Source organism: Podarcis cretensis (assembly GCF_951804945.1).
Source record: "Podarcis cretensis genome assembly, chromosome: 1".
NCBI classification, from domain to species: domain Eukaryota; kingdom Metazoa; phylum Chordata; class Lepidosauria; order Squamata; family Lacertidae; genus Podarcis; species Podarcis cretensis.
The window spans coordinates 19,941,365-19,966,118 of NC_137170.1; the positions used below are offsets into that span (position 1 = coordinate 19,941,365).

At 45.4% G+C, this 24,754-nt stretch overlaps 1 long non-coding RNA gene across 1 annotated transcript; it reads left to right on the forward strand.

Moving 5' to 3' along the window:
- The first annotated feature begins 10,021 nt into the window (after positions 1-10,021).
- On the forward strand, positions 10,022-24,381 carry LOC307200873. Its single transcript, XR_013832461.1, has 2 exons — positions 10,022-11,949; positions 24,352-24,381. It is a non-coding gene; the product is annotated as an uncharacterized lncRNA (long non-coding RNA).
- The last annotated feature ends 373 nt before the right edge of the window (positions 24,382-24,754 follow it).

Below are 24,754 nucleotides of genomic sequence, written 5' to 3' on the forward strand. Positions count from 1 at the left end.
CATATGCATTTCTTACCAGTTATGGAAGGAGGGGTGTGGCCACCTCTCCATTGACATTCTGGAGCCTTTCTCTCCAGAGGTACAATATTTATTTGAGTGGTTATCTATTTAAGATATTTTTTAAGCTGCCTTTTAAGTCAACAGCTGTCACAAGGAGAAGCCCATTTAAAAAATGCAATAGTCATCATCAGACATAAAACATATGGAGCCAGCATTAAGCCTACAATCCTATTCTCGTACGATGAGAATCGTACAATCCTATTCTCGTAGGATGAGTTGGACCCATTGGTCCATCCTGCTCACTATGGCCTCCACTGACAAGCAGCAGCAGATCTCCAGGGGTTCAGAGCTACCTGGGGATGCCAGTGATTGATCTTGAGTCCTTCAACAGGCAAGTAAGATGCTCTGACATTAACCTATGGCCCCTTTACCTATGAGGGAATGATAGGGACCATTAGATATTTTGGAGCTTGCTCTGTAACCCTGACACCCTACCATTGTTGGAGATCAGGTACTGGTAGGGCCAAAGAGGGGCATATGGAGGGCAGTTTAAAGGTGTGTTGGGGGAGAAGAGGGAAATATATTACAGCAGTGTTTCTCAGCCTGTGGGTCCCCAGATGTTGTTGGACTACAATTCCCATCATTCCTAGCCAGCATAACCAGTGGTGATGGATGATGGGAGTTGTAATCCAACAACGTCTGGGAACTCACAGGTTGAGAACCGCTGTATTAGAGCCAAATAATTCAGAGTCATTTAAACTCCTGTTCTCTTCCAAACCAGAGAGAGTACCAGGGGAGACTACCTGCTCAAAATCTCTCTTCTGTCACTCTGTTGGCTTCAGCAGTGATGGAATGTGGGTCCTCAAATTTCAGCAGCGCCCTGTGCAACTCTAAAATTTGGTGCCCCCAACCTCTTGCACTTCATTCTACAGTGTTGTTTCGATGTGCCTTGCACCTCTGGCTCCAGAACCCATTACCCCCCCCCCCGACATGCCAGAGGAACAAAAAGGTTTGGGATCCTGCACCTGCCACACACCCCAGCAAGCTCCCTACTGCAAACAGAAGTTTTCTGCAGGTGTATTGGGAGGAATTAGGTAGCATCTTGTTAAATTAGGTAGTATCCCATTAAAATGCAAACGAAATCAAATGCCTCTCCACAACAGTCAAACACACCGGATTAAGAAAACACACACACAAAGAGAAAGCAAGAAAGTCTGTGTATGTGTGTGTGTGTGTGTGTGTGTGTGTGTGTGTATTATTTCTCTGTTCCTGAATTATACACACATATAGTTTGCCATGCTCATGAAAAGCTGCCCAACAGAAGTCAGATAAAATAACTAGAGAGTTTAATATGATTTCCGCTGGAAGAAAAACTGGACCAGATGTTTTAAAAATCCATATCTTAATGATAGGTAAATAATCCTTTAGTATCTCAGATGTACATGCTACAGGCAGGAACTTTCTATTCATGAACACTTTTTTATTCTTGTATGCTATTACCACCCGAGATATTGCCATATTGGAAGATACATTCTTACACTGATAAATAGACTGCATAAACAATATGTGCCCCCACCTCCTTAAGCAAGATAATGCTAGCACATTTCAACAATAATGGCTCCCCTGCAGCAGACTAAACCCCCCTTCTTTTTCTAAATGCTAACAAGTACAGCTCTGAGGTTGCCCACGTAATGAAAAACAGGGGTAAAATAACCGCAGTGCATTGAATTTCCCATGCCTCGCCTCTTCCATCTTGGGCGATAATGCGGCTGATTTCTTTATCCCCATGTATTCGGATGGAACAATGTCTGTGTGCTTATTTCTGCTAAACACCTTCCATTTTCTCTCTCACTATTTAAATAATTCTCAGTCAGGTGTCAATAAAGTTTTTGAGAGCCATGCATATATTGGCTGGCTACTCCATTTCAAAGGTTGAAAGGAGACTGCAATCCCGCAGTCAGTAGTGCCACAAGTCCCTGCATGGCGCACTGTAGAGTAAGCTGCTAAGAATAACTTGCAGCTCTGCATGGGGCCACCAAATTCTCTTCGATAAGTTGACCCGAGAAAGCTGAAAATAAATATGTCCATTATTGTCAGGAGTGGCTGAAGGCTGAGGGCAGAAGGGGTGAGTGGCTGAAGGCTGTCTCTGACTTCTCTTGCCTGCCTAGAATGTGTCACTGAACTATCATAATGCCTCTTGGGGTGCATTCCGACATAGGGAATATTGTGCTATCTTTCCTGATTATAATGCTAGTGCTTCTGACTCATTTTCTAATGTTCCTCTCACACACCAGTACCTGTTGTGTTGTTGATCTAATATATCAGAACGTCATGCATGCCCATTGTCTTTGTCCATGGAGTTTTCTTGGCAGGGATACTGGAGTGGCTTGCCGGTTCCTCCTCCAGGTGGATCACGTTTGGTCAAGACTCTCCACTATGACCTGTTCATCTTGGGTGCCCTGCTTGGCATAGTTCATAGCTTCTCTGAGTTATTCAAGACCCTTCGCCACAGCAAGGCTGTGATCCATGAAGGAAGTGAAAGCTGGACCATAAAGAAGGCTGATCGCCAAAGAATTGATGCTTTTGAATTATGGTGCTGGAGGAGACTCTTGAGAGTCCCATGGACTGCAAGAAGATCAAACCTATCCATTCTTAAGGAAATCAGCCCTGAGTGCTCACTGGAAGGACAGATCGTGAAGCTGAGGCTCCAATACTATGGCCACCTCATGAGAAGAGAAGACTCCCTGGAAAAGACCCTGATGTTGGGAAAGATTGAGGGCACAAGGAGAAGGGGACCCTGATGTTGGGAAAGATGGAGGGCACAAGGAGAAGGGGATGACAGAGGACGAGATGGTTGGATAGTATTCTCGAAGCTACCAGCATGAGTTTGACCAAACTGCGGGAGGCAGTGGAAGACAGGAGTGCCTGGCGTTCTCTGGTCCATGGGGTCACGAAGAGTCAGACACGACTAAACGACTAAACAACAACAACATGCATGCCCTCCAATATGTCCAGGCCCCGAACCAGGATGTATGTGTTTTGGGCTGCACTCCTGGGCGAGTCGCTTGACCCGTGTGCAATTCTAACCCCTGAAAAAGTCATTGGGGGGGGGGGGTGAGATCATGGTGACCAAAATGGCTGCCATGCTCTCACCTGAAAAAACAGGATTTCACAGTTTTTTGCAGGACAGTTGAGGGACATGTGTCACTGTCACCCCCTGGGCTGCTTGTAAGTAAGAAGGCAGGCAGGTGGAGCCTGGCTGAGAGCAGACTGAATCTTTTGGGACAGTGTCCCATTTGTCCTAATGGACCAGCCCCCACTGATTTCAATCTACCTCCTTCCAACTAAACAGTTGCACGTGTGTTTAAAAATTGAAGCTTTTCGTAAGGACAAGAGCGGCCTTCAAGGACGCATATACACACATTTTGCAGGGTAGCTACTTACCTGGTCTTAACTTTTCTTCCTTCAAAAAAATTAATCCCCAAGATTTTCTTGGAGAAGATCTACTTCTGGATAAGGCCTAGTCACTTACCAGATGAAGCTGATTTGTTCAGCTCTGGTTGTTAGTCTAGAAAGCCATGAGGCCTTGGAGAACAATACCGTGAACTTCTATCAATGATCAGCATCTTTTGCTCTTAAATTCCAATATGTTTATTTTTAAATAATCTAAGGAGCCCAGTAATCACATGGCATCCTGGAGACCGTAGGAACACAGAAAGCTGTGTTGGTCCATAGAATGCATTGGTCCATCTGTGTATGCCACCTGGCAATGAATCTCAAGGGTTTAAGATGCTCCCAGACCTACCTGGAGATGCCAGGAATTGAAGCCGAGAACTTCTGCATGCAAGGAGGATACTCTACCGCTGCCATTCTGCAGGCGCAGAGAGAAATCTCTGATATCAGAGAGGGGGATCCAAAGTCAGGTGCACCATCCTTGTCACTGCAGACACTTCTGGGTCCCTGGCTGTATGAATCTTGGAGCTCTGAATAGTGTGTACACTGTGGGCTGCTTGGGTGCAGATCAAGGGAAGCCATTGTATCCAAAGGATCCTTCCTGATCTCTCTGGCACACCTCCAGACCTGAGATCAAACTGCCAACCCAGGAACTGACATAGTTCAATCTTACTTATTTCTCTTCCATTTTTCCAAATGGTAGGGAAATGGTTTACTTTAAGAAGGGAATAGAAACGGGTGGAGAGAAAAGAGTTCTCTCACTTTCTGCCCTCACTTCCAGCTGCTAGTGAGAGCCTGGGCAAGCCACTGGAAGCAGAAATTTTAGCCGCCTGCGGTTCCCCTCCCACAGTGCCTTTGGGCAAGGTCTTCAGCTCGGCGGTCGAACATTTGCTTTGTGCCCAGAAAGTCCTGGGCTCCTATCCCCAGCATCTTCAGTTGGCGTGGGACAAACCCCCTCCCTCCACGCCTGTAAAGCTGGAGAGCTGCTGGCAGTCAGTGTAGACAATAGTGAGTTAGATGGTCTGGTTCAGTATAACGCAACTTCCTGTGGATTTCATCTGAAAGGACTACAGTGGTACCTCGGGCTACATACGCTTCAGGTTACATACACTTCAGGTTAAAGACTTCGCTGACCCAGAAATATTACCTCGGGTTAAGAACTTTGCTTCATGATGAGAATAGAAATCGTGCGGTGGCGGCGCGGCGTCAGCGGGAGGCCCCATTAGCGAAAGTGGTGCTTCAGGTTAAGAACAGTTTCAGGTTAACAACAGACCTCCAGAACAAATTAAGTTCTTAACCCAAGGTACCACTGTGCATTGTGTGAAAGTGCTTCTCTGTATTTGTTGTTATTTAGTCGTTTAGTCGTGTCCAACTCTTCGTGACCCCATGAACCAGAGCATGCCAGGCACTCCTGTCTTCCACTGCCTCCCGCAGTTTGGTCAAACTCATGCTGGTAGCTTCAAGAATGCTGTCCAACCATCTTGTCCTCTGTCGTCCCCTTCTCCTTGTGCCCTCCATCTTTCCCAACATCAGGGCCTTTTCCAGGGAGTCTTCTCTTCCCATGAGGTGGCCAAAGTATTGGAGTCTCAGCTTCAGGATCTGTCCTTCCAGTGAGCACTCAGGGCTGATTTCCTTCAGAATGGAGAGGTTTGATCTTCTTGCAGTCCATGGGACTGCAATTTCTCTGTATTAAGAAACGCTTTATGGTATAATCTGGTAACATGTGGTTGCGATGGCCTTCTCTTGAAAGACTCGGGTGCATGATGGTTTTACCCCAGGTACCTTGCCTCTGCAGCTTTTGATCAGGTGTGGGCCAGAGGCAGGTCGCAGGGACCCCTCCATGCAAAAATGATGTCAGGGATTGAAATGGGAAAAAGGATTGCATGGAAAAGGTGAGTGGGGTGTTTGCTTCCACACCTTTTCCCCAGGGACCACTTTCAGCTCCCAATCTCATTTTCTGCAGCTCCCAACACCTCCTCATGCTCATCTCATCAGGCTTCCTTCCATCCTTCTTGTTCCTTCCCTCATTTCCCCCCCTGGGTTTTAAAATATCTTTTTCTCTCTCTGACCCCGCCCCACCCCTCTTCATCCATTTAGTTTCAGAACAATGGGAAATGTTGGTATTTTGACTGATTGACTGATTGATGTTGTTTGCAAAAAGTCCCCCCCCCCACCCCGCTTGCATGGCTTGGGAAAAAAGATGCTGCCTGAAAACAAACTGGCAGTCTTTTGCCATGTGTGTATGTGTAGCACACTGAATTTAGAAAGGAATTAATTTCCCTTGTTTTCCAGAGCAGGAGATGTATTGGTCTTGTGGTGTTTGTGTGCATAGGAGAGTAATCACACAAAACCTAAGTTGCGTAGGATTGAATAAACTACAGTCGTACCTCGGGTTACGGACTTAATTCATTCTGGAGGTCCGTTCTTAACCCGAAACTGTTCTTAACATGAGGCACGCTTTCGCTAATGGAACCTACTGCTGCCACTGCGCCTCCAGCACGAGATTTCCATTCTCGTCCTGGAGCAAAGTTCTCAATCTAAGGTACTAATTCCAGGTTAGCAGAGTTTGTAATCCGAAGTGTTTGTAACCCGAAGCATCTGTAACCCGAGGTACCACTGTAATCTGGGGTTGTGCGCCCATCTCACTTAAGAGGCCAGGGGCCAGCATTGTCCGGAGACACTTCCGGGTCACGTGGCCAGCGTGACATCGCTGCTCTGGCCAGAGCCAGAGCCAGAGCCGCACACGGAAACGCCGTTTACCTTCCCGCTGGTAAGCGGTCCCTATTTATCTACTTGCACCCGGAGGTGCTTTCGAACTGCTAGGTTGGCAGGCGAATCTGAAGTAGTTATGGTGAAAATTGAAGCAAAGTGGTCTGTATTCCAGATTAGTTAAAGCAGAAAACTGTAGTCTTTGGCTCCACCCACTGATTGCATGTGGTCCCAAAGGATTACCCCCAAGGGAATGCAGCCCTCCAACAGAAGATAGTCTGTCCACCCCTGAACTAGTTGGTGACTGGGTATAAGAAGCTGTGTGCATGCTGACTTATGAAAAGAACTGAACACCTTGAGTTATAAGAGAACAGGACTGTATACTGATCAGGGTTTTAACCAGCCAATTACAAGGTGGCACAGGGGACTATTGTGGGGAAGATGATCAGCTGTGACATCTGTCCCTTCTATTAGCATAGGACATATTTCATTTAGGCCACTTACTAGCATCTGCTAAGAGCTGATTGGCACAACCCAGTAGGAAAGATTTTAGCTTGGGGACATGCTTTTCATGTAGAAAGCCTGAGATGGTCCCTGGGATTTCCAGCAAAAAGGGTCAATCAAAGTGAAAGAACTATGCCTTAAGGGAGGCCCTGCAAGTCAGAGCAGCCAACACTAGTCTAGATGTGCAAATAGGCGGGCATGTTAGGTGGGCACCATTGCCGTTATAAGAGAACAAGGGAGGTGTTCATAGTGAGTTGCACTGTTTAGAAGCATTTGTTACATGCCCTTTGCAAAAAGTCCAACAGCAAGATGCAACAGAAATACAATCGTATCTAAAATCAGGGGTGGGGAACAATTGGTCCTCAGGGTGCTGCTGAACTATAGCTCCCATCAGCCTTAGGAAACATGGCCAGGTACAAGGTGAGTTGTAGTTCAGCAGCATTTGGAGGGTCAACCGTTCCCCACACCTAAAGTACAGCTTCTGATGCAAAAGGGGAGACTCACGTTCAGCCATGGCTGAAAGCCTTGCTGAAAAGGTGCACCGTGGTGAAAGGGTGCAAAATAGACACCAACTGCACATCCAGGGACAGGGATTTAGAGCTTGGGGGCCACCACAGAGAAGTCTCTTCCATATGCTGCCACATCCCTCTCTAAGGATGGAGGAACTGCTAACAGAGGCAGCTTCCAATCTTCTTAATTTTGAATTGAAATTCAGTCCTAAATAGTGGATTAAAATGTTAGCATGAGGCTGATTCTAGCTGTTGGTGACCTAGACATGGGAAGCGGATACCACCCACAGCCAGTTTGGTATGTGTCGAGGACTGTGCCTCAAGGTCAAATCTAAAGTGGACATCAAAAGCCCCAGAGAAAAAGAGGGTCGTGTGGATTAGCCTCCAAGCTATCACCATCAGAGGAATAATCTAGCAGGCTGTTAATGACTCAGGAAAAGATTGCCTTTTTTCCATTTTTTAAAATCAAGGTTTTTATTAATGTAAAATCAATGGCACAAAAGAAAAATCAAAGTTACAAAACATAGGAGCAGTACAGAGGTTTTATTTTTCTAAAAAAAGGTAGAAAGCAGATAATGTAGAAAAATAAAGGAAGAAAAACACACCATGAAAGCCACATTTCCTTATTGGATGGAGGGAAGAAAGTTTTGCATATCTGAATTTGATGTATGAGGAATGAAATGCCACCAAATGATGAAGAAACGTTCCAGGTTTTCCTTACCCTTAGAAACATGTACATTGTGAGTTGCTTTCTCTGCAATAGCCACATATTCCTGTAGCACAACAAGAGGTTTAAGTCACACAGGGCCTTCCATTTCTGGACCAAATAAGTTATCGAAAGCCAGCATCCATGTAAGAAGCTCCTTTGATCAGAAAGTTGCTGCTTGTCCTTTTTTTCTGATGAAATTGGCTGGTGGGCTTGTTTTCACATAATGCTTTTGTCAATCTCTTCTCAGCAGACCATCCACCATTGACACTGTTGACATGCTATACATGTCATCCAGGAGGGAAAGTGGCAACTGGACTGGAAATGGTTCCTTATCCCTGCTCTGTATACATTGGTAAGGTAAAGGACCCCTGGATGGTTAGGTCCAGTCAAAGGCGACTATGGGGCGTGGCACACATCTCGCTTTTCAGACCGAGGAAGCCAACATTTGTCCACAGACAGCTTTCCAGGTCATGTGGCCAGCGTGACTAAACCGCTTCTGGCCAGCCTGGCAGTTCAAAAGCACACCAGTGCAAGTACATAAATAGGTACCACTGCGGCGGGAAGGTAAATGGTGTTTCCATGCACACTTCTGTCACGGTGTTCCATTGTGCCATAAAATCATATCCTAGAGCTTTAAACAGTGTGAATGTGGCCATTGTCCCTTCCATTTAGCCAGGGCATCTGAATAGGGCTATTTATGCTAAGTATGTGGTCTGGGGTGCACTCCATTGTTCCTCAAGACAAACAGGTGTCAACAAGCATAGCATCCACCTCTCTTTTACTCAGAGTGCATCTGATGAAATGAAGGACTTAGCCGAGTCATGCTCATTCATTTCAATGGGTCTACTCTGAGCAAAAACTAGCCCAAATTGTCAAGAGACCACAGCCGCAACTGAAACACGACACATCCAATTTTTCCTCTGGTCCTCAGTGGCTCCTGCTCGCTCCATCTCATGTGGCTGGAGAGGGGATTTTGAGAACTGAGCTCTCTAGTGTTTTTCAAGAGGAATAGATTTCTGATGGATTTCTGCTTCTCAGTAACTGAAAACATCTCAGGGCTCCCATTTACCTGTACTGTGACACTTTCCCCCCTCCTTCCTCTGTACCAGCAGGTGGAGAGAAACAGCAACAGAGCCAGGAAAGAGTTGTTCCTTGCTAAAGTAATTGAGGGCAGCAGGTACAAGAGCCTGCGAGTGTTCAAATGTTAACAAGAATGTATGAGGAATATAGAGAACACTCCGGGAGCTACGGAAAAGAGAGGGGAGGGGAGGATGAGCTTTTTCTTCTGAGTACTTTAATATACTCCGGGAGATCTAGTGATCTATATTAAACAATTCTTTCTCAGCATTCATTAGGAAACATGACATCCTTTTTTTCCTATTTGAAAATGATTGAATTGGAGTACAGATTTGTAGCCAAGATGAAGGACTCTGTGGAGTTGATTGTAAACAGAGTTTAACAAGAACCCAGGAATTATATATCTTCGGGTGATGGTGGGGGAAAGGAGGTTTCAACAGGTCTGAGACATAATTGAAGTCGTAAAAGAGACGTATTATTATTGATCAGCGGACACTGGTGCATTAGGGGAAATGGTGCTGCCCCACAAACCTCAGTTTGCCCCCAGCCCCCCCAAGTGCCTTATAATTTATATCCAATTTAGGGGGTGGCACTAGCTCTTAACCTCCTCCTCCCTAGTCTCTGTTTTATTCCTAAGGAACTCAGCAGGGTGGAAGATGGGGATAAAACTAGACTTAGGGTTCATCTATACTTTCATTTGTCCCCCTGTTTTCTCCTGGGGAAACTTGCTCTTTACCAATGAATCGGAGCAAACGTCAATCAGATTTCCCATGGGTTGATGTTTGCACTGATTCAGTGCTAAATAGAAGGTTTTCCCTGGGAAAGTGTTGGCGCAAATGGAAAACCACGTGGACCCATGCATAGAAAGCATGGGGGCAAGCAGAAAACTGCTCAGACCCACACATTCTCTGCAAGGGGAGGGAAATAGTGAATGCCAAAAAAGTGGAGAGGGGCCAGTTAGGGAAAAAGAAAAGAGAGAGGAAGTTCTGCTGAGTGATCAGCAGTCCCGACTGTTGCTACCGCTCCGAAAAATAAAAGGAGAAGCCTCCAAATTTGCTGCCTGCAAATGGGGCTGCAGACTTGGGAACAATTTCCAGAAGGAGAGCGCAGGAGGGGCCCCAAAGCATGCAGAGGGGCATATGAAACTGGGCCCCCAAGACCACTGCTCTCTAAGGCCTCCTGTGCTTATATCATCCTCTTACTGGGAATGGGATTAGTGGTACAGTGAAGGCTGGTTCACACTGAGCAACAGGGACTGGACCCACCAGCCTCAGCCAGCTCCCACCAGCCTGCCTTGTTACAACCAGACCAGAGATGCTTCTCTTGGCTGTCAGTCCTTTCTCCTCAGTCTCAGTTTTGCCCTTGCAGAACTCAACAGGGAGGAGGGTGTGTGTATGACAAACCTAGAACCATCTGCCTCCACCTACTGTTGGCCTCATTCCCTGCTGCCCCACCAGACCCAGGAGGCACCAGCCACCACTGGGAACAGTACATTTTGCATGCAAAGGTCCCACATTCAATTACTGGCATCTTCCCGCATGAGAAGACTCCTGTCCGAATCCCTGAAGGGCTGCTACAGATCACTGGATGCAGCTGAGCAAGATAGACTAATGGCAGCTTGCTCTGTTGCCCCATCAGAAGTCTTCAGAAGTCTTTTTTATCATCTAGTCCAGCATCCTGCTCTCACAGTGCCTAGCCAGAAGCCTATGGGAAACCAGCAAACATCACAACAGTACTCTCCCCTGCTGTGATTTCCAGCAACTGGTATTCAGAAGGATGTATCATCTCTGATTTTGGAAGTTTCGCCCAAATGGCCAGTTGGGGAGATATTGCAGATCTACTTTGTCCTGTGAACTGGAGGTTCCCTACCAATGTTTTCAGAAGAACATATCATTTATCCCAATGAAATGTTTGCAAAACCTTTTGCTCCACATTGAGAAGCAAAAGCCAATGAAAGGGAAAGAAATGGAGTCAAAGAGCAAAGGGAGCTTGTGCCAGGTGAGAAAAGACAAAAGGAAACCAGCAGGAGGGGAGGGTTTTGCTTCCATATTACATGCTCATCACACCTTTAACTTGAGTATTACTGATCCAACTTAACTTACCACAGGCAACCACAGCAATAGGTTGTGCATACAGTTAGCCTAATATAAGCACGGAGTGTACTTTGAGGCTTCTTTAATGAAGGCAATTTGTCGAATGTGCAAAACATTATTAAAATGGTTTTGAGTTCAGAATTTTTATTTTTTTTTAAAAAAATGTTTCTTAAAGGAAAGAGGAGCAAGAGAAGGAAAGACATCAATTAACAGACTTGGTTCCAAAGGCCAGAGGCTGGGGGAAAGGGAGAAATTTGCGAAATCATTTTTTGACATGGCGGTGATGTACCGAGGCCACCACAAACTGACATCGCCAAGCATAGCAGCCTGCCATCACGGCTCAACACATTCTTCTTCAATCCAGATTTCAAAACATTTTCCAGGATGTGATGAACAGTGATCATGGGGAACACATTGTTGGGCATTCGCGAGACTCTTCATCACACTGAGAAATGAAAACTTCACCATACACACACAAAAAATGCCACATGGCAATTGTCATCATCATTGGCATGGACCCAAGTGGTCCCAGAAGCCAGGGATCAGAAGCCTCATAGCTGGGCATTGACTTTGGTCCTCCAGAATTCTCTATCTAAGCATTGGGTCTCTGCATCTGCAGATCACACCCCTCAACAGCACTGCTCCAGGCTGTCTCTGACTTCCCTTGACTGCCTAGAATGTGTCACTGAACTGTCATAATGCCTCTTGGAGTGCATTCCGACGTGGGGAATATTGTGCTATCTTTCCTGATTATAATGCTAGTGCTTCTGACTCATTTTCTAATGTTCCTCTCACACTCCAGTACCTGTAGTGTTGTTGATCTAATATATCAGAACGTCATGCATGCCCTCCAGGCCCCGAACCAGGATGTGTGTGTTTCGGGCTGCGCTCCTGGGTGAGTCGCTTGACCCGTGTGCCATTGTAACCCCTGAAAAAAGTCGTTGTTTTGGGGGTGAGATCATGGCACCCAAAATGGCTGCCATGCTCTCACGTGAAAAAACAGGATGTCACAGTTTTCCCGGGACAGTTGAGGGACATGTGTCACATTGCCCCCTGGGCTGGTTGTAAGTAAGAAGGCAGGCAGGTGGAGCCTGGCTGAGAGCAGACTGAATCTTTTGGGGGCAGTGTCCCATTTGTCATAATGGACCAGCCCCCACTGATTTCAATCTACCTCCTTCCAACTAAACAGTTGCACGTGAGTTTAAAAATTGAAGCTTTTGGTAAAAGGACAAGAGCGGCCTTCAAGGACTCATAAACACATATTTTGCAAGGAGCTACTTACCTGGTCTTAACTTTATTTTTTTCTCCAAAAAAATTAATCCCCAAGATTTTCTTGGAGAAAATCTAATTCTGGATAAGGCCTAGTCACTTACCAGATGAAGCTGATTTTGACTAAACGATTATCTTATGTATGATATAAGACCCTTCTAGTCTGCATTTGAGCAAGTTCATAAGCTTTCAATTATATCCCCGGGTGAATAATATAAATCTTTCTCCTGATCAAGTTCAGTGAAGAATGCATTTTTTTAAAAAAAGGATTTTGCAAACAAGGAAACTCATCACTTCAAGATTACCCTATGTCATTAGAAATATCAACTGTTTTCATTCATTATTAAGCCAAATGTATGAACAATTTGTAACAAAGAGAGAAGAAAGTAGATGGAGAGAGAAACTGGGGATGATTTGTTTATATTAGAAGAATCTGTCTCTTGTGCTTTCCTTTATGCATGGAAAGAATGAAAATTATTTTCACCATTTATATGCAATTATGCAGGCAGTGGTCTTTCCTCTCTCTTAAGCACTAAAATAGTGTTAATGATTTCTAAATGCTGTATTAGGCGTACACTATTATCAGCCCAATGGTAATTTGAAGTGGTGGGGGAACACCCCAAACCTGCATTATGCAAAATATATCAAGTGTTTTAAAATAAATCTTCTCTGTAACATACCACAGGGAATGCTGAATCCCAGGTGGGTTAATAACATGTGAATGTGCAAGAGTTGGAGTGAACAATTATTAGAATGGAGCGCTTGGATTTTAAGGATACAAGCTGTGGACAGTGTTATGAGCTCAAAAAGCAAATGAAAAACAAAGTCCTCTGGAGCTATTGTACTGTACTCTACTGTGCTGCTGCAAACCGTGTCTTTTCTGGACAGTGAATATATTGCAGGTTTATAACAGTGCAATGGGTGTGGGACACATATATGCAAATGTTTGGAAACAGACACTGGGAACAGCAAATGGCTGATGCTGCTGTGCTGGGTGAACTGAACCTATCGTAATTCGCAAGTCGCTCGGTGAATTGCAAATTCAACAGTATAAACTCAGAGGAAAGTTTTCTATTGTTGCAAGGTTTCAAAGTGTCTTTGAATTTTTGCACATGTGCACCACAAAAGCACATCATGAGAAGGTGGTGTGTGTTCTTTTTGGCCTGTGAACCAAAAACACAGAATGGTGTGTGTGTGTGTGTGTGTGTGTGTGTGTGTGTGTGTGTAAGCACTGGTGATGTTCCTTGAGGAATGAAGATTCTCTTTAGCCATTATCGCTCACATGTCTCCAGTCATTGAGGGGGGCACTAAAGAAGTGACTACTGGCTCTGTCCCTCTGTGACATTCGTCATAACCCATCTTGCAGCCTCCTATGTGTTCAAGAGGCATTTCTGCAACAGGGAGACAGCTTTACTCATCTGGGCTTGCTGCATAATGGGCAGCCCTGTTAAATAGTGCAGGAAGCCAAGATGAGCACTGTTGGCTTCCACTAAAGATTTTTAAGCATCCCACAGAGAGGACTGTAAAGACAGGTTGTGTCAGGAATGCAGTGGAGGGAGAGGGGCCAATGATTATGCCCCCCCTCAAGTGATTGGAATCACATATGTCCTTATTTTCCAGGGACAGCCCTGGCTTTGCAGAAGCCACCCCAATTTCTGATTTGATCCCAGAATGTCCCGCTTTTCCTCACGACGTCCCTATTTTCACCGGTGAAATGTTGGAGAGTATGGAGTTATGCAACCCCCGAGCCAAGGAGATAAGTAATGATGCAACCTTTACAAGACAACTGAAGGCAGCCCTGTATATGGATTTTTTTAAAAAAAGTTCAACATTTTGTTATGTTTTTATATATGTTGGAAGTTGCCCAGAGTGGCTTGGGCAACCCAGTCCGATGGGAGGTATATAAAATCATCATCATCATCATCATCATCATGGAATAGGATGTCCCTATTTTCAGCGGAGAAATATTGGAAAGTATGGAATCACCGGACAGGGAATGAATAGATATGGTTTTGTTGTGAAGAAAAGTGCAGTATTCTCCTAGCATGGCTAGGGTAACAAGGAAACAACTGCAGGAATCCTAAGGTAGATTCAAGCCAGACAAGAAGAACTTTTTCACAGAAAACAAACTATGAAATTCACTGCTAGAATTTGTGTTGATGGCCACCAACTGGGGCTGCTTTAAAAGGGGTTCAGAAAAATTCACAGAGATAAGGCAATCAACTAGTTGTGATGACTGCAATACTACTTCCAGGATCATAGTCAGTGTGCCTCTGAATATCGGTCAATGGGGAACAACGTGAGGAAGGAGCTATTGCATTTTTGGCCTGCTTGGCAGCTTCCGATGGGTATCTAGCTAGAGACTTTTGGGTCTTCTTAGGTTAAGGGTCCCTTAAGTAGAAGCACAGCATGTCAACAAAGTGATTCAAGGTTTCAACTTCCAGTTTGTGGCCTGAGAGCAGAATGTGGAAGACGCTCATATCCAACTGGACACTTTCAGGATCTTGCGATAAACTCTAATGGCAAATATATTTTGACAAGGAAGGAGGAAGGAAGGGCCTTTGACGAACGGAGGTAAATTAATATGCTCGCAGCTCCCTTTTGCATTGTGGTACCAGCCTCGCATAGAAAAGAGCAAGTGAGTTGAACGAGGCCCTGTTAAATTCCCCCACTAATCTGATGAGAAGAGGGAGAGACAGACAGCGAGAGTTCACTTGGCTAATTTTCTAGCCAGAAGCTACAACAATGTTTCTATTAGGAGATATGAAAAGAGACAAAGAGATATAATAACTATAGATTGGCATTGCTGGCCAGAAGACGAGCTCACTCTGCTTTAGGGTGGGAGGCCAAGCTCCTGAGGGGGAATTTTGTGTTTTAATACATTCTTTTTGGGGCTATTTCTATCTGCACATTAGATTAACACTGAATGAAAATAAAGGTTTTTTTAAAAAAAGAAAGAAAGAAAACCATGGAAAATTGTCTGTTCAGTTAGCTTGCATAAAAGTGAGACAAAAATGCATTGACCTTGCATTGTCCTCCCCTCTGAGGATGTGTGAAATTCAAAATCATATTATTCGGCTCACAGAGACAGGTTTCTTGCTTTTCCCCTTTTCATCTATTGTTTATTTTGCATCTATTCTAAGGGGAATATGAGCATCTGATGATCTGGGATACAAAACTCTTGGACCTTTTACATTTTTTATATATTTCGCATGTACTCCTTAAACCAGTTGTTCTCTGCCTCTGCACTGAGTGGGTACACTAGGAAAGGATTCACTCAAACAATTAAAGACTCCCATGAAGTTGGAGGACTTTGTAGGTCAGCCTTCCCCAAACTGCTTCCCTTCAGATGTTGTGGGACTACAGCTGCCATCAGCCCCATCCAGCATGGCCATTGTTTGGGGACAGTGAGAGTTGTACTCCAAAACATATGGAGGACAACAGGTTGGCGAAGCCTGTGGTAAACAAATTACAATGGTACCTCGGGTTACATACGCTCCAGGTTACATACGCTTCAGGTTACAGACTCTGCTAACCCAGAAATAGTGCTTCAGGTTAAGAACTTTGCTTCAGGATGAGAATAGAAATTGTGCAGCAGCAGCGCAGTGGCAGTGGGAGGCCCCATTAGCTAAAGTGGTGCTTCAGGTTAAGAACAGTTTCAGGTTAAGAACGGACCTCCGGAACGAATTAAGTACTTAACCCGAGGTACCACTTTAATGGAAGGAAAGGTCTGTCAATAGCTCCTAGGCAAATACTGGTTGCTGGAGAATGTCTACCAACTTCTTGTGGGCTTCCTGGAAGTGCCAAGATGGCCACACTGTAGCAGAAGAACTAATGGTCTCATTCAGCTGGATTCCTCCTCCTCCTCCTCCTCCTCCTCTTCATCATCATCATCATCATCATTTATTTATACCCTGCATTTCCTCCTGACAGGACTCCAGGCAAGTTTATAGATCAAAACATAGAAAAATCAATCATTAAAAAACAACTGAACATATGTAAGATTGAAACTATATACATATATAAAATCTGTTTGGAAACATAGAGATAATCACAATAAAAATAGCTTGGCGCCAGACTTTTCATTAAAAGCAGTCAGTTTTGAAAAGCATGTTGGAAGAAGAAGTTTTTCACCTACTGGTAGAAAGAAGAGCAATCCAACCCCCTTTTCCAGACTGGACTGAGCACATGTGCCTCTCTGTCCAGTTCTGCTGGCCAAGCCAGCTTCACACCACCAATACCTATGCAGAGCTTTGCCTTCTGTCCACCAAATGTGTGGTGCTGGGAGTGTCCCCACAAGTGCAGGCCCTGAAACAGGATGTCCCAGGCAGAGGTGTACCCTAGGGATTGGCGAAACTGGCCCCCACTTGGGGTGCAGGCCCAGTGTGTGTGTGTGTGTGTGTGTGTGTGTGTGTGTGTGCGTGTGCACACAGAAATCAGCTACAAGACTACAGAGTGCATGACATAGAGGTGTGTTGTGACACAGGAGAAGCTTCCCATCCTTCTTGCACTGTGGCACATAGGAGTGCAAATTTTTCACTCTTGCCCTCCTCACTCTGGACCTTCAGTATTCCTAAAGGAGAGTCTCCACCCCCATCCTTCTGCCCGGACACTGAAGTCCAGCTCCGAGGGCCTTATGGCAGTTCCCTCCTGCAAGAAACCAAGTTACAGGGAACCAGGCAGGGGGCCTTCTTGGTAGTGGCGCCAGCCCTGTGGAATGCCCTCCCACCAGATGTCAAGGAAATAAACAACTATCTGACTTTTGGAAGGCGTGTGAAGGCAGCCCTGTTTAGGAAAGCTTTTAATGTTTGATGTTTTATCATGTTTTTAATATTCTGTTGGGAGCCTCCCAGAGTGGCTGGGGAAACCCAGCCAGATGGGTGGGGTAAATAATAATAATAATGTCTAATATGGCTATTGTGCTTAAGTGATTTTTTCATAGAGAGGGCAGCTCATTGTCAAGGGCACAGGGGATCCTATGCTGTAAGCCGCCTTGAGCATTGTTTTTTTAACTATGGAAAGGTGGCATACAAATTAAAAATGATGATGATGATGATCCTAGGTACGCCTCTGACAGGGAGGAGCTGAGCCTTCCCGGGATTTATGGGATCCTGAGATGATCCCAGTCCCTGCATCAATGCTAGACTGGTGCAGAGATTGTACTGCCCCTGCTATGTGTGACTGAGGTGCGGATGAGTCCTTGGCACAACCACTTCTTAAAACCCTCTGCTCAGTGCCTGGCGTTTGAATTGTCCTCCAATGCTGCAATCCTAAAACACTTTCTAGGGATTAACCCCCATTGAATACAATGGACCTTACTTCTACGTAAACTTGCATAGGACTATGCGCTTGTATTCTGGAAGAGATTTTTTTACACCCACCCACAGACGTAGCTGGGTTCACTGAGAGTTGGAAAGACCAGATGCTGAAAAATCAAGAATATTTCTTGGGGAGAATTAAGTATTCCTTATCACTGCCAATTATTACCTGCATGCGACCTCTGCCCCACCCCACTCCCCGCATTACTGTGTCACAAAGGAAGCCTGGGCTTGAGAACTCCAAGTTTCCCTTATATCTTCTCTTTCTGTCCTTAGAATATGTTTTTTTTTTTTCCCCCTTCCCTCACGCCCCACTTGCCACAAATATTTCCCTTCCATTAATTCACTCGGAGCAGGGATCAAACATGGCTTGAGTGTCTGATTGGACTCAACACTCGAATTCCTCACAAAGCACAAGTTGTGTGGAGGACAGCATTGTCACATTTCACAACGATGTTAACTTCAATATCATGTCTTCTTCCCCCCTCCCCACAATTTCTCTCTCTCTCTCTCTCTCTCTCTCTCCTGAAAGAGAGATTTATTTCCCATTCTGCCTCTCCAGAGCACTTGCCTCGATCAAAACAACAGTGCCTGAAGCAACTCCTTTCATAACCTCGGTTTATCAGGACAGCTATGCTGGCACTCATACATGAGGGAACACATTTTGAGGAAAGGGTGTGCAACTGGAATGAACTAGGCAGAACTGGAAGCTGTTCAGGAAAAAACTTGTTTTCTGGAGATAGCCACACTTGATTCCAAGACAAAAGTCGCCCTCTTCGCTCAAGGAAATGTCTCACCTTTTGTGAGACCATCAGTGCAAATCCATGGCTGTTTCTACAAGTCCAAAGGAGTGTTTCAGAGGCCCTAGATTCTGTATTTTGGCTTGGATTCCAGCTTTGTGTGCCACACCAAGAAAGTATTGTGTTTCTTTTGGCTTTGGCTGTTTCCACAGTTATGAAAATTAGATCATTATACCTACCTGAGAGGAAGGAAACGAGGCCAAATACTCAATGTTGCACTTTTGTTAGTGTCAGAATCGCAGAGCAATTTCACACATTGTGTGTGGAGGGTGGGATACACAATTAAATGATGCTTCCTGCTTTTGCCAGGCCAGTGTAACATTAGACAAGGAAATGACATGGTGGAGAAAGCTTATTCCCCATACAAAATCCCCTTCAAACCTTATGCAAGCTATGCAGAAATTAAAAGCTGCACTCTCCTGTCTTTAGACTCACAGAGTTGGAAGCTCAAAGATCCTATAGTCTAGCCCCCTAAGCAATGTAGAAAATGCTAAAGCATCACAGATAACGTGGACATCCCAGCATCCCATCTCTAACAAAAGAGAGTCTACCCTTCTGCTGTTGTCAATATCAACCAGCTCATACTGTGTTCCTGATGTTTAGCTGAAACCCCCTTTCTTGCAATTTGACCATTGGGTCAGGCCCTATTATCTGGAACATCAGAAGAGACAGTTTATCTGTCATCTACATTGCAGCTGATCAAGTATTTGAAGATGACTATCATATCACCTTTTGATAATCCCTTCGCCAGCATATCCAACTTCTTCATAGGACTCGTTATCTAAGTCCCTCAACATCTTCCAAAATGGAGTGGAACCATTACTTCTCATGATCCGGACATTACTTCTGTTGATGCAGGCTAGAATTGCTATGTTTTTGAGTTTTCATTTTGTAAATTGCCCTGTGATCCTTGGATGAAGGGTGCCATAGAAATTTAATGAATTATAATATTAACTAATAATAATAATTGCATTAGCCTGTTCAGACACTGCATTGCGCTGCTGTCTCATGCTTAGCTTGTGGTCTACAAAGACCCTTAGATCCTTTTCATACAGTACAGCTTTCAAGTTAGGTGTCACCCCATTCTATGTTTCTGCATCTGACTTTGCCTACCAAATGGAAAACTTTGCCAAAATCTCTTTTGAAATTTGTTCAGTTAGTTTTGACCCAGTTCTACACTCTGTCAAGATCACCTTGAATCTTGTTCCTTGTCTTCTAAAGTACCCCACCCAGTTTGGTGTCATCGGCAAATGTGATGAGCATCCCCTCTGCTCCTTTTGTCCAAATCATTTACAAAGATGTGGAACAACAATGGGCCCAGGAGAGACCCCTGCAGCTCTCCACTTGTCACTGCTCTCCATGCTGATGTGGAGCCATTAATGAACACTCTTTAGGTATGGTTCATTAACCAACTGCAGATCCAAATATCAGGTGCATCGTCTAGCCCACAAGTTTACCACCTTGTCAACAAGATAATTGTGTGTGGGACTGTCTTGGCACTCCAGCTTGCGCCATGTAGCGCCATGTAGAGATGGGAAAGGAGATCTAGCCAAAACAGGAGTGTCCCTCTGTTTGCCCTTGCTTCTCAGTAGACTCTTGCTGCCGCTAGGGGAATGAGTTGTTTACTTCCGACTGCTTTCCACTAACAAGCCTAAAACTTACCGCTACTGTGTGTCTCATTGAGAACCTGCAATACAGCCAGCAGCAGAGTCTGCCTGCCTCCTCCCACTCAGCCGCCCTACAGCTGGGCGGGAGGCAGTGGGTAGAGACGTGTGGCAGAGCGGAGAGACGTGTGGCTCGGGTGCGCTGCAGGCCCTGCGGTGAGTGTTGCCTGACATTTTTTTCACACACACCCCCCCCAGTGGTGACACCCGGGTCAACCCGCTCCCACCACATACCCCTTCCTCTGCCACTGAATACAGTGCAGAACTTGACACTTGGACACGGGTGGCATATGAAAAGATACCACAGTGTGGTGTAGTGGTTAAGAGCGATAGACTCATAATCTGGGGAACTGGGTTCATGTCTCCACTCCTCCACATGCAGCTGCTGGGTGACCTTGGGCTAGTCACACTTCTTTGAAGTCTCTCAGCCCCACTCACCTCACAGAGTGTTTGTTGTGGGGGAGGAAGGGAAAGGAGATTGTTAGCCGCTTTGAGACTCCTTAGGGTAGTGATAAAGCGGGATATCAAATCCAAACTCCTCCTCCTCCTCCTCCTCTTCTTCTTTGAAGTCTCTCAGCCCCACTCACCTCACAGAGTGTTTGTTGGGGGGGAGGAAGGGGAAGGAGAATGTTAGCCACTTTGAGACTCCTTCGGGTAGTGATAAAGCTGGATAATCCAAACTCTTCTTCTTCTTCACAAAAGTTTCAAGAAACAAGATTAAAAGTTTACAAAAAGGATAAAACAGTAGTTCTTGGGGGGGGGGATGTTTTCACATAAGAATGGCTATACACACAGCATAAGGACACAATAAGAACAAGCTGGATCAGGCCTATGGCAGATCTAGTCCAGCATCCGGTTCTCACTTTGACCAACCACAGATGCCTGTGGAAAACCTTCAAGCCAGACCTGAGCCCAAGGGCACTTGCTCCTGCTGCCATATCCGCAACTGGTGATCAGAACAGCACATCTACTGCCTAACCTGCAGATGTAAAGGAGAAATAGAGTTGTGGGTCATCAGCATATCGCTGACAAAGTAATCCAGAACTCTGGATGACCTCATGCAGTGATTTCAGGTGATGTTAAACAGCATGGAAGATAAAATCAGACCCTGAGGAACCTCACTTTGAAAACTCAATGGCTGCCCAAAAGCACTCCCTCTGGAAACAACTGTCCAAGGAGGAACCACCACAAGCCACCAGAAGGATATCATGGTTGCTGGTATCAAGAGCTGTTGAGACTGAGGTTCAGATGAATTGACAGGGACACATTTCCCTTGTCTTTCTCCTGACAGAGTCATCATACAGGGCGACCAAAGCAGTTTCTGTGCCAAAACTAGGCCTAAACCCCAGCTGAAATGGATCTAGAAAATCAGGTTCCTCCAAGAGTGATTGGATAACACTCACCGAGAGAAACTGATTTGAGCTGGGAACATACAAAGCTGAGTCGGACCACTGGTCCATCTAGGGCCACATTCAGACCATACTGGTGCAGCACTCAGATACCACTTTTAAAAGTCATGGCTTTGCCCAGGGAATTGTGGGAGCTGCAGTTTGTTAAGGGTGCTGAGAGTTTTCAGGAGACCCCCCCTATTCCCCTCCCAGAGTCTATTCCTCTTCCAAGGGAACTCTGGGAATTGTAACTCTGTGAAGGGAATAGGGGGCTCCTAACAGCAGAAAGCAGAAAGCAGAGACAGGCAGAAAGCAGAGACAAGCAGAAAGCAGAGACATCACCTTGCCAGCAAAGGTCCGTATAGTTAAAGCTATGGTTTTCCCAGTACTGATGTATGGAAGTGAGAGGTGGACCATGAAGAAGGCTGATCGCTGAAAAATTGATGCTTTTGAATTATGGTGCTGGAGGAGACTCTTGAGAGTCCCATGGACTGCAAGAAGATCAAACCTATCCATTCTTAAGGAAATCAGTCCTGAGTGCTCACTGGAAGAACAGATCCTGAAGCTGAGGCTCCAATACTTTGGCCACCTCATGAGAAGAGAAGACTCCCTGGAAAAGACCCTGATGTTGGGAAAGATGGAGGGCAAAAGAAGAAGGGGACGGCAGAGGACGAGATGGTTGGATAGTGTTCTCGAAGCTACCAGCATGAGTTTGACCAAACTGCGGGAGGCAGTGGAAGACAGAAGTGCCTGGCGTGCTCTGGTCCATGGGGTCACGAAGAGTCAGACACGACTAAACGACTAAACAACAACAATGACTCTCAGCACCTTTAACAAACTACAGCTCCCGCGATTATCTGGGGGAGGCAATGGTAAGGTTACCAGATTTTTTTTCAATGAATCCGGGGATGCTTTTCAACTTCCTACTAAATAGTTTGTTTTGTCAGGGGACTGATTTGTAAATCCGGGGACTGTCCCCGGGAAACAGGGATGTCTGGTAACCTTAGGCTATGGTATCCTCATGTTTTAAATGCGTGGTCCGGATGTGCTCTAGCTCAGCACTGTCTGGTATTCTGCTTCTGACAGTTGCGGGGGGATATAGTCCTTATTTTCAGTTTCTTGTAGCCTGCATTTGCTGTCCCTTTCTCCCACCTTCCTTTGGGGTAGGAAGTCTGCAGTGCTCAGCTAGCACAGGCATGACATTTCCACCCGTTTATCCCAACAGAATCGCGGGTTCTCTGTGCTCTATTAAAATAACACCAATTAAATGTTCAAAACTGCTTGGGCATGAACGTTACTCTGGGTCACTTGAAGAGGCATGTCACCATGTCCGGCTTACTGTCAGCCACGAGAGCAGGAGAAGTTAAGAGTTGCAAGTTACAACAGAAGCAAAAATGAAGTCCGTTTCCTTTCTTCCTCTCTTCCTCTCTCCACTTTTAACTTTGTGCTTTATTTTACCCCCCCCCCCCCCTTCTTGAAATGCAAACGCATTTGCTTGAGCTTTTGAGATCTTTTTGGCTGGAAACGGGGACAGGGAAAAGGAAACTTACCTCTTTAATTGCTAGCCTATTGTTGGTAGAATTTATAAATTATGATATTGTTACCTCAGGGCTCGCTGACAGACTGCATCGGTACTCTTCAGTCTGGCTCTAATCCCAGCCTCGATTCTCCCCCCCCCAAAAAAACCCCCCTCCTTTTGAATTCTGGAATGCAGACCAGTGGGGTGGGGTGAGGGTTTTCATTCAATAAGCTAACTTGTCTGAACCCAGATTACTGTACTGTGTATAAATACTGAAAAAGAAAGAATTGAGATCAATCTCCATCTGCTTTCAAGAGACATTATAAAATATTATAAAAGATTATAAAGCGGGGGGGGGGGGGGGAGGTTCCTCCACAGAAGCAAAGGCCAGTATACGGTTATTATTTTCCTCCAAAAAACCCAAAAAATTCCTGAGCTGAAGCTGTGATGGACTTGCTCGAACGTCGAGAAAGGATCTTCGAAAACACAGTCTTTTTGGATAGATAAGCCTTCGCGGACTATAGGCAGACACATTAATCGCCTTATGGGGGAAAGTATTTGTTCTGTCTGGACACTCACAAATAAGAGCCCAATTCGTACAAATTGAGTTACTTCAGGTCACAGTGGAGACATTGGCATTTTCCACAAGGGATGATGGGAGTTGTAGTATAACCCCCATAAGAGAATGAAAAGAGTCTGCTAGATCATGGGTAGCAAAGTAAGGCCTGGGGGGCAGATCCGGCCCAATCGCCTTCTCAATCCGGCCAGCGGACCGTACAGGAATCAGCGTGTTTTTACATGAGTAGAATGTGTCCTTTTATGCATCTCTGAGTTATTTGTGGGGCCTGCCTGGTGTTTTTACATGAGTAGAATGTGTGCTTGTATTTAAAATGCATCTCTGGGTTATTTGTGGGGCACAGGAATTCGTTCATTCCCCCCTCCACCAAAAAATATAGTCCAGCCCCCCACAAGGTCTGAGAGACAGTGGACCGGCCCGCTGCTGAAAATGTTTGCTCGCCCCTGTGCTTGATCATCCATTCCTGGATCTTCTTCCCACAGTGGCCAATGAGATGCCTATAGGAAGCCCACAAGTGAAACATGGTGGGCAGCAGCACTCTCCCCATTTGTGATTCCCAGTATTCCCAGGCATGCTGCCTCCAACAACAGAGGAGGAACATAGCTATGAGGGTTAGTAGCCATTGATATTCTTGCCTTCCATGAATTTGTCCAATCCTCTTTTAAAGCCATCCAAGTTCGTGGCCACCTCTGCCTCTTGTGGGAGTGAGTTCCATAGGGTCACTAACTTTATTCTGTCTGTCCTGAATTATCCAACTTTCAGCTTCAGTGGATGTCCCTGATCTCAAGTGGATTGCATTGTCTTCCTGCATTGTCTTCCTCAAGTTTCAAGAATATTGGGAGAAAGGAGGAGACGACCGTTGGTCTACTCATCTTGGATGCAGAAGCTATTGCATTCTGGCCCTTGAAGATAAACTTTCCCCCCATGAGGATTCAAGGAGGCCTGTTGGTGGTGCGCAGGATCACTCCCCTTCAAGTGTTCTTCCCTCTTCCAGCCCCTCCCCTTGTAAATGGCAAAATGACAGCAAAGAAAAGAGTTCCCCGGTGCATGTGCAGAGGGCATTTCCTCATTACTGATAAAAATTTAGGTGGGTCCCCCATATCCATAATTGGAAGGTAGAATTCAGAAGAAGCCAGAAGAGATTGGTAACCAAAAGGACTGCAAC